Raw genomic sequence first — 8,527 nt, forward strand, 5'->3', positions numbered from 1 at the left:
TCTAGCTAGTAAAGCCACCTAGTTAAGTCAGTTCGATATTCAGCTGGATGGCTAGGTAGCTTGTTACTTAAGTCAGCTGGCTAGCCAGCTGGCTAGCCAGCTGGCTACTAACTTAAGTCACCTAATTAAGTCATCTGGCTAACCAGCTGGCTACCTATATAGCAAGGTAGAAAATTCAGCTGTCTGGCAAGCAGGCCAGCTATTTAAGTCAGCTATTTAAGTCAGCAGACTAGTCAGGTGGCTAGCTAGGTAGCGAACTTCAGTCAGTTGACTAGCCAGCAGGATAGCAAATTATGTCAGTTACTTAATTCTGCTGACTAGTCTGCTAGCTAGCTAGGTAGAGAGCTAGTTAAGTTAGCTGGGTAGCCAACTGGGTTACTAGTTAAGTCTGCTAGTTGTTTGAGCTGGCTAGCTGGTTAAGTCTACAAGTTAAGTCAGCTATCTAGCCAGCTGAATAGCTAGGTACCAACCTGGTTAACTCAGCTGGCTAGCCAGCTGGCTAGTTATTTAAGTCAGCTAATTAATTCATCTGGCTTCCCAGCTGGCTAGCTAGGTAGCTAGCTAGTTAATTCAGCTGATTAGCCAGCTTTCTAGCTATTTAAGTGACCTAGTTGAGTCAGCTCGCTAGCCAGCTGATTAGCTAGGTAGCTAGGTAGTTAATTTAGCAGGCAAGGCATCGGTATATGTCAGTAGCTAGCTAGTTAAGTCAGCTTGCTAGACACCTAGCTAGCTGGAGATGTCAGCTATTTAAGTCAGCTGACAGCGAGCTATCTAACTAGGCTAGATAAGTCAGCTGGCTAGCTAACTGGCTAGGTAGTTAGCTAGCTAATTATGTCATCTAGCTAACCGGCTTGCTAGTTAGCAAATTCAGCGAGTTAAGTGAGTTGCCTAGACAGCTGGCTACCTAGATGGCTAGCTATCTAAGCCAGCTGGCTAGCCCGATGGATATCTAGTTAAGTCAGTTAGTTAATACAGCTGGCTAGCCAGCTGGCTAGCTAGGTTGCTGGCAAGATAAGATGGATGGCAAGCTGGCTGGTCAGGTAGGTGGCCAGTTAATGAAGCCTGCTGGCTAGCCAGCTGACCAGCAGGGTGGCAGGCTAGTTAAGCTGGCTTTCTATTCTACTGTCCAGTCAGAAGGCTGTCTATTTAAGCCAGCTGGCTAGGCAGCTGGCCAGCTCGAAGGCCAGCTATATGGCTGCCTAGCCAGCTAGTCAGCTGGGTAGCTAGCTAGTTAAGCCAGCTGACCAGCCATCTAGCCAACCATATAGCAAACGAATTAGGTCAGCAGGCTAGCCAGATGACTAGCTGGTTAAGTCAGCTATTTAAGTCAGCTGGCTAGCCACATGGCTAGGTTGATAGCTAGCTAATTAAGTCAACTGGTTAGCTGGATGGCTAGCTAGTTAAATCAGGCAGTTTAGTGAGCTGGCTAGCCAGCTGCCTAGCTATGTGGCTAACTATTTAAGGCAGCTGGCTAACAGGAAGGCTATCTAGTTAAGTCAGCTAGTTAAGTCAGCTGGTTAGTCAGCTGCCTATATAGGTCCCTGGCAAGTTAAACTGGCTTGGTAAAAGGCTGGTCATTTAGCTGGCCAGCTAGTTAAGCCAGATGGCTAGACAGCTGAACAGCAGAGTGCTGGCTAGTTAAGCCGGCTGGCTGTCCCACTCTACATACAGATGGCTGGTTTTTTGTCCTGGCTTGCTAGCCAGGTGGCCAGGCCGCTAGCTTGATAGCCAGCTGCCTAGCTGGATAGTCAGCCAGGTAGGTAGCTAGTTAAGCCAGCTGGGTAGCCATATACTCAACCAGGAAGCTAACTAGTTAAGTCAGTTGGCCAGCGAGCTAGACAGCCAACATGCTAGTCAGTTAGATATGTCAGCTAGCTAGCCAGCTAGCCAGTTAAATTCGCTATCAATTCAGCTACCTATCCAACTAGCCAGTTAATTCAACTAGCTAGTCAGGTTGCTTGTCAGCTAGCTAGTTAAGTCAGCTAGATACTTAAGTCAGTTAGCCAGAAGCCAGATACCTGGCTAGTTAAGTCAGCAAACTAGAAAGTTAGTTAGCTTGTTTGCTAGCTAGTTATGTCAGCTACATAATCAGCTATGTTGTCAACTAGTTAGTCAAGTCAACTAGCAAATCAGCTAGTTACTTAGCTAACTAGTCGGCTAGCAGCTCAGTTATTTGGTCAGCTAACTAGTGGGCTTGCTCACTTTCCATCAGGTCAGCTAACTAGTCAGCTCACTCGCCTGCCAACAGGTCAGCAAACTTGTCGGCTTGCTCACCAGCCAACCGGTCAACAAACTTTTGGCTCACTTGCAAGCCAACAGGATAGCTAACTAGTCGCCTTGCTCACCAAATGACTAGTTAATTCAGCTCGCCAGTGGGCTTACTCAATGAACAAATAGTTAAGGCTGCTCACCTATCGGTTCACTCACTGGCCAATTAGTTAAGTTGGCTCACCAGTTGGCCCACTCGCTGGCCGACTTATTAATTATTCTGACCTGTTGGCCCACTTTCCAGCTGACTAAATTCGGCTGACCGAATTGCTCACTCACCAGCAGACTAGTTTGGTCAGCTGACCAATCGGCTCACACGCAGTCCGACTAGATAAGTCAACTCACCTGTTGACTCACTCGCTTGCTGAGTAGTTAGGTAGCTAACCAGTCTGCCGACTAGCCGGCCAACTAGATAAGTCAGCTAACCAATCGGCCGACTAGTGGACCACCTTGGAAGTTGACAAGTTAGCTCAGCTAACTAGTTGGCCAACAATTTAGGTCAAGTAAATAGTCAGCCAACTAGTTGGCAGACTAGTTTGGTCAGTAAACAAGCAGGGAAGAAGTTAACCTTGCTAACTAGTCGAACAACTCATTAGTAATCTAGTTAACCCAGCTAACTAGTCGGTCGAGCTGTCAGCCAATGTGTTTAACCAGCTAAGTAGTCCACCTACTCAGCCAAAAATTTAAGTCACCTAGCTAACTCGTTAACCAACTAGTTAAGACAGCTAGATAACTCGTTTACTGCAGGGGACCAGCACCTGCAAGTTTTGGCGAGTCCCTTGGAAGATGTGGTGGCGTCAGCGCATCTGTTGGGACAGATATTAAAGAAAGAGATGGAAGGATAGATATAAAGAGGAAGAAAGAGAAAGAAAGAAATTGGACAACTGTTCAGTGAAATGAGCAGAAGCCATTTATTGAAAGTTACAACAGGTATGTGTCACCAAATTTTAGACAAACAGTCTCACAAGTATTTCACGTGAACACGAAACCAGGTGCAAGAAGGGCATCCCCCACCCACCAGATGATTTGTCAGGTATGAGGAAGGACAAACCCCAAGATTGTCTTATTGTTCCCTTTGCTAGTTAATGCTCTTCAAAAGCAGTGAACAATCCCTACTAGCCTAATGATGTTCTGATAATCAATAACTTCTAAAGCTCACTCAATACCCATGATGACTAACTTAAACTTTATTACCTTTCTATTCTCAGCTAATACTACTTACACAATGCTATGGAAGCTCTTAATTATAGCTTAAACCAATTCCTAAAGAATGTGGCTCAGTCCAAAAATCATGCTTGACTCTATAGGATGTAGTCCAGTCCAAGGTTCATGGTGGGCCATTTTTTGCAACAATAGACTACAATCTCTTAACAAAATGGCTATTCTAAAGTCCTACATATCTATACTAATTTCTCTGAAAGTTTCTAATTCCTGATCCTAATATATAAAGCTGATCAGCAGCAACAAAGCTTCTAAAAATAAAAACCAAATGTAAACTGTAAAATGTACTAAGGCCAAAACCACAATAGTAGAAATGGAGACAATGACATTTCTAAAGTTAACTGTATTCTTATTAAACCTCAAAATATCATGATTGATCATGCTTGAACTAACATGATTCCCTGACGTTAGCATGACCTATTCTACAATACTTTCTATGAATAAAATAAATTCAATTTCTATAATAGGTAGAAAAACCCTACACTAACTGTAGCTAAATTCGGCCTAAAAGAATGCAGCCCAGTCCAAATTACGTGCTGCACCCTAAGGAATGTGACCCAGCCCAAACTTTGTGCTGGGCCATTTCTGAAAACTCTAGATAGTCATCTATACCATTGAAAAGCTGAAAACAGCTCTCCATAAGTATATACTAATTCTGCAAATATACTTTTAAATCTTATAAAGAGGCTTGTACCATATAAAAGGCTCCCAAATGTGACCTGAATTTGAATTATATCTAATACCTAAGCCAAAACCACAGTTTATGGGAAACAGGAACAATGGGTTTCTAGAGTGAGTCATGCCTGTCACAGTCACAGATACTTCTGCTTAGGCCAGCAGAGTTCCTTGAGGTTGCTTGTGCTGCATGGTAAAATGAGGAGGAAAATGGGGTCAATGGCTCCCGAACACATCCTAACAGTCTTGGGTTCCATGGCCCTCCCTGATCCCTAACGCTCAGTGGGTTTCCATGGCCGGCACCCAACATCTCCCCCTTTTTAATTTTTGAGCACAAAACCATGAAACTCAGTGTTGAGCAGAGAAATGTTCTTATTCAGTACTTTGAAAATAACAGGAAGTAGGCATAGCAGCACAAGAATCACTGTCTCACAAATTCCCACATTAATGAGTATAGACATCAATGACTTTTGATTAACAAACAATGAGAAGTTATTAAATATGAAACTAGCCAATTCATAGGACCAGAACTGCTTTTCAGCAACAGTCATGTCCTGCATGTCTTGATGTAAGTTAGTAAAGTCTATACTGAAGTATGAATGATTCCAAGTTCCAAGGATATGATTCTTTATCTTGTCCCAATTATGGACAAACTTATTCACCTCCAAAGGATTGAGGCAAATCCACTTTAACTCAGAGTGACATTAGAGAGCCAATTTTATCTTTAAAGTTACAAGCTCTTGTCCTACTGCTAAAATTGTCTCCTCTAAAGCGTTAACTTTACTCTCTAGCTTTTGATCTATAATCTTCTGCGTAGCTAATGCAATAGAAACATTCTTAGTTAACTGATCAGCCAAGGGATCTGTATGAACTTCCGTAGATAGAGCTACAGCTGAAATTGTTACTGATGTAGCAATAGCTTATTAATGCTGTAATTCCTAAAATTAAATTAGCTAAAAAATTTTCTGTCTTTCTAACACAGCATTAACCTTATACATGTTTGTAAACCATATTCAGCATATCAACGGGAAGACAAATATATGGGCACTATCAAATAGGGGAGTTGCTTAAGAATGACAAATCCCTCATAAAAGGGGTTGGTTAAACAATTAGTAAAATGCATTCAGTACAAGATATCTTATAAACATTAGCACGACAAAAAATTTTAACAGTTTGGTATTCATTCCAAATAAGAAATATATAAGGAGATTGCAAGTGTGCTCTAATAAGGTTTGACTGAATTTGTCCAACAGATCTAGACAGGCTGATTGGTTGAAGGGCTGCGAGAGCTCTCCATAAATGAGGTTGAATAATCTGCCAGACACCGTACTTGATGGACAGTGCTGGAGGCACCCATCCATTGGAATGTCACCTACCTGTGGCAAGTGTAGAGCCATTAAAAACCACAGTCACTAATATATAGTCTTTTTACCAGGTACAGGATAGCTCACTTTAGAGTTATAAGCACAGTCTCTCCATTTTGGGAATCCAGTATCTCACTGGAAGAGTGACCAGTCCTTTTCCATATCATTGAAGGGGCAAGCAGGTACGTTGAGAAGTGGTGAAACTCTGGTCGCACTACTAAGGTTGGTTCCTCCAGGCATTAACATCTCCAGCCACCAATTGTCCTTGATATTGTCCTCATAAGGAGTTTCTGTACTCAGAGACTTAAAGGTAGCTATTAAGCAAGAAGCCCATTACCTGAGCATGCAATAAAGCATGCCCTCCCATTTTGCTCAGCTGCTTGAGTAGGCAAGCTAGCTAGTTAACTAATGAGTTCAGTCAGCTGGATGTGTCAGATAGCTAGCTAGTTAACTAATGAGTTGTCAGCTGGTTATGTCAGCTAGCTAGATCATTAGCTAATGAGTTATGTCAGATGATTAAGTCACCTAGCTAGCACGTTATATAACCAGTAAGCTAACTAGTTAGCTAGCTGGTTAAGTCAGCTAGCTAGTTAGGCAGCTAACTATGCAATTCAGATTGTTAGCTAGGTATCTAGCTAGTTAACTAAACATTTAAGTCAGCTGGCTAGTTAGGTAGCTAGCTAGTTAGCTAACTATTTAATTCAGCTGGCTATCTAGGTACCTAGCTGGTTAAGTCAACTAGTTAAAGTAGCTGGTTATTCAGTTGGCTAGCTTGGTAGTGAGCTAGTTAAGTCAGTTGGGTATCTAGCTGGTTAGCTGGCTAATTCAGCTAGATTAAAGAACTGGCTACCCAACTTGCAAGGTAGTTAACTATATAGTTAAGTCAAGTAGCTACTTGGCTAGCTAGTGATGTCAGCAAGTTAAGTCATCTGATAGCCAACTTCCTAGCTGGTTAAGAGAGCTAGTTTAGTCAGGTGTCTAGCCAGGTGTCTAGTTAGGTAGCTAACTAGATAAGTCAGCATGCTTACTAGCAGGCTAGCTGTTCAATGCACCTAGTTAATTCAGCTGGTTAGGTTGCTAGCTAGGTAGTTAGGAAGATAGTTAATTGAACTGGCTAGCCAGCTTGCAAGCTTAAGTCAGCTAGGTAACTCAGCTGTCTAGCCAGCTAGCTAGATAGGTAGCCAGCTTGTTTAATCATCTGACTAGCCAGCTGACTAGCTGGTTAAGTCAGCTAGTTAAGTCAGCTGGCAACCAGCTGGCTAGCTAGTTAAGTCAACTCATTTAGTCAGCTGGCTATCAAGCTTGTTAGGTAGTTAAAAAGCTAGTTAAGTCAGATGGGTAGCCATATGGCTTTCTAGATATTTCAGCTAGTTACACCAGCTGGATAGCTAGGTAAGTAGCTAGTTAATCATCTAGTTAAGTCACCTTTCTTGCTAGTTAAGTCAGTGAGTTTAGTCAGCTGGCTAGACAGCTGGCTAGCTGGGTAGCTTGCTAGTTAAGTCAGCTGGCTATACAGTGATCAATCTAGTTAAGTAACCTGGTTAAGTTAGCTCACTAGCCAGCTGGTTATCTAGGTAGCTAGGTAGGTAAGTCAGCTTGTAAGCCAGCAGTCTACATAGGTAGCTAGCTAGTTAAGACAGGTGGCTATACAGCTGGCTAGCTATGTAGCTAGGCAGTTAGATCAGCCTGCTAGTCAGCTGGCAAGCTATTTAAGTCACCTAGTTAAGTATGCTGACAAGACAGCTGACTAGGTATGTAGTTAAACAGTTTAGTCAGCTATGTAGCCTGCTGGTTTGCTATTTAAGTCACCTAGTTAAGTCAGCTGTCTAGCCAGCTGGCTAGCTAGGAAGCTTGCTAATTAAGTGAGCTGGCTAGATAGCTGGCTAGCTACTTAAGTCAATTAAATCAACTGCCTAGCCACCTGGCTAGCTATATAGCAAGATAGATTTTTCAGCTGACTAGCAAGCAGGCCAGTTATATACCTCAGCTAGGTAAGCCAGCTGGGTAGCCAGCTGTCTAGCTAGGTAGTGAGCTAGTTAAGTCAGTTGGCTAGCCAGCTGGTTACCTAATTAAGTCAGTTAGTTAATTCAGGTGGATAGACAGCTATCTAGCTAGGTAGAGAGTTAGTTGTCAGCTGGCTAGTGAACTGGCTAACTAGTTAAGTCAACTAGTTGAGTCAGCTGGCTAGCCAGCTGGCTATCTGGTTAAACCAACTAGTTAATTCAGATGACTAGCAAGCTGGCTATCTAGGTAGCAAGCTAGTTAAGTCAGCTGGCTAGCCCACTGCCTATCAGGGTAGCTATGTAGTTAATTCAGCTGGGTACCCAGTTGGCTAGCTAGTTAAGTCACCTAGTTTAGTCAGCTGAGAAAGCAGCTGGCTAGGAAGGTAGCTTGCTAGTTAAGTCAGCTGGCTAGACAGCTGTCTAGCTAGATAACTCACCTAGTTTATTCAGTTGGATAGACAGCTGGCCTGCTATGCAGCAAGCTAGTTAATTAAACTGGCTAGAAATCAGAAAATGTAGTTAAGTTAGCTGGTTAGCAAACAGGTTAGCTAGGTAGTTAGGTAGTTAAATCAGCTGGCAAGACAGCAGATTTCATAAGTAGCTAGCTAGTTATATCACCTGGCTAGCCACATGGCTATCTAGTGAAGTCAGCTAGTTAAGTCAGCTGACTAGCCTGCTGGCTAATGAGTTAAGTCAACTAGTTGAGTAAGCTGGCTAGCCAACTTGCTAGTTTGTTAATTCAGCTAGATAGTTCAGGTGGCTAGCCATCATGCCAGCTAGGTAGCTAGCAAGTTAAGTCAGCTGGCTTGCCAGCAGACTAGCTGGTTAAGTCAGCTAGTTAAGTCAGCTGACTAGCCACCTGTCTATGTAGGTAGCTAGCTAATTAAGTCATCTAGCTTGCCGGCTTGCTAGCTTGATTAGTTAGCGAGTTAAGTGAGCTGGTTAGTCATCTGGCTCACTTGCTGGCTTGCTAGCTAATCCAGCTGGCTAGCCAGC

Source organism: Carlito syrichta, unplaced genomic scaffold (genome assembly GCF_000164805.1).
Source record: "Carlito syrichta isolate Samal-C Ts95f unplaced genomic scaffold, Tarsius_syrichta-2.0.1 Scaffold316500, whole genome shotgun sequence".
Lineage (NCBI taxonomy): Eukaryota > Metazoa > Chordata > Mammalia > Primates > Tarsiidae > Carlito > Carlito syrichta.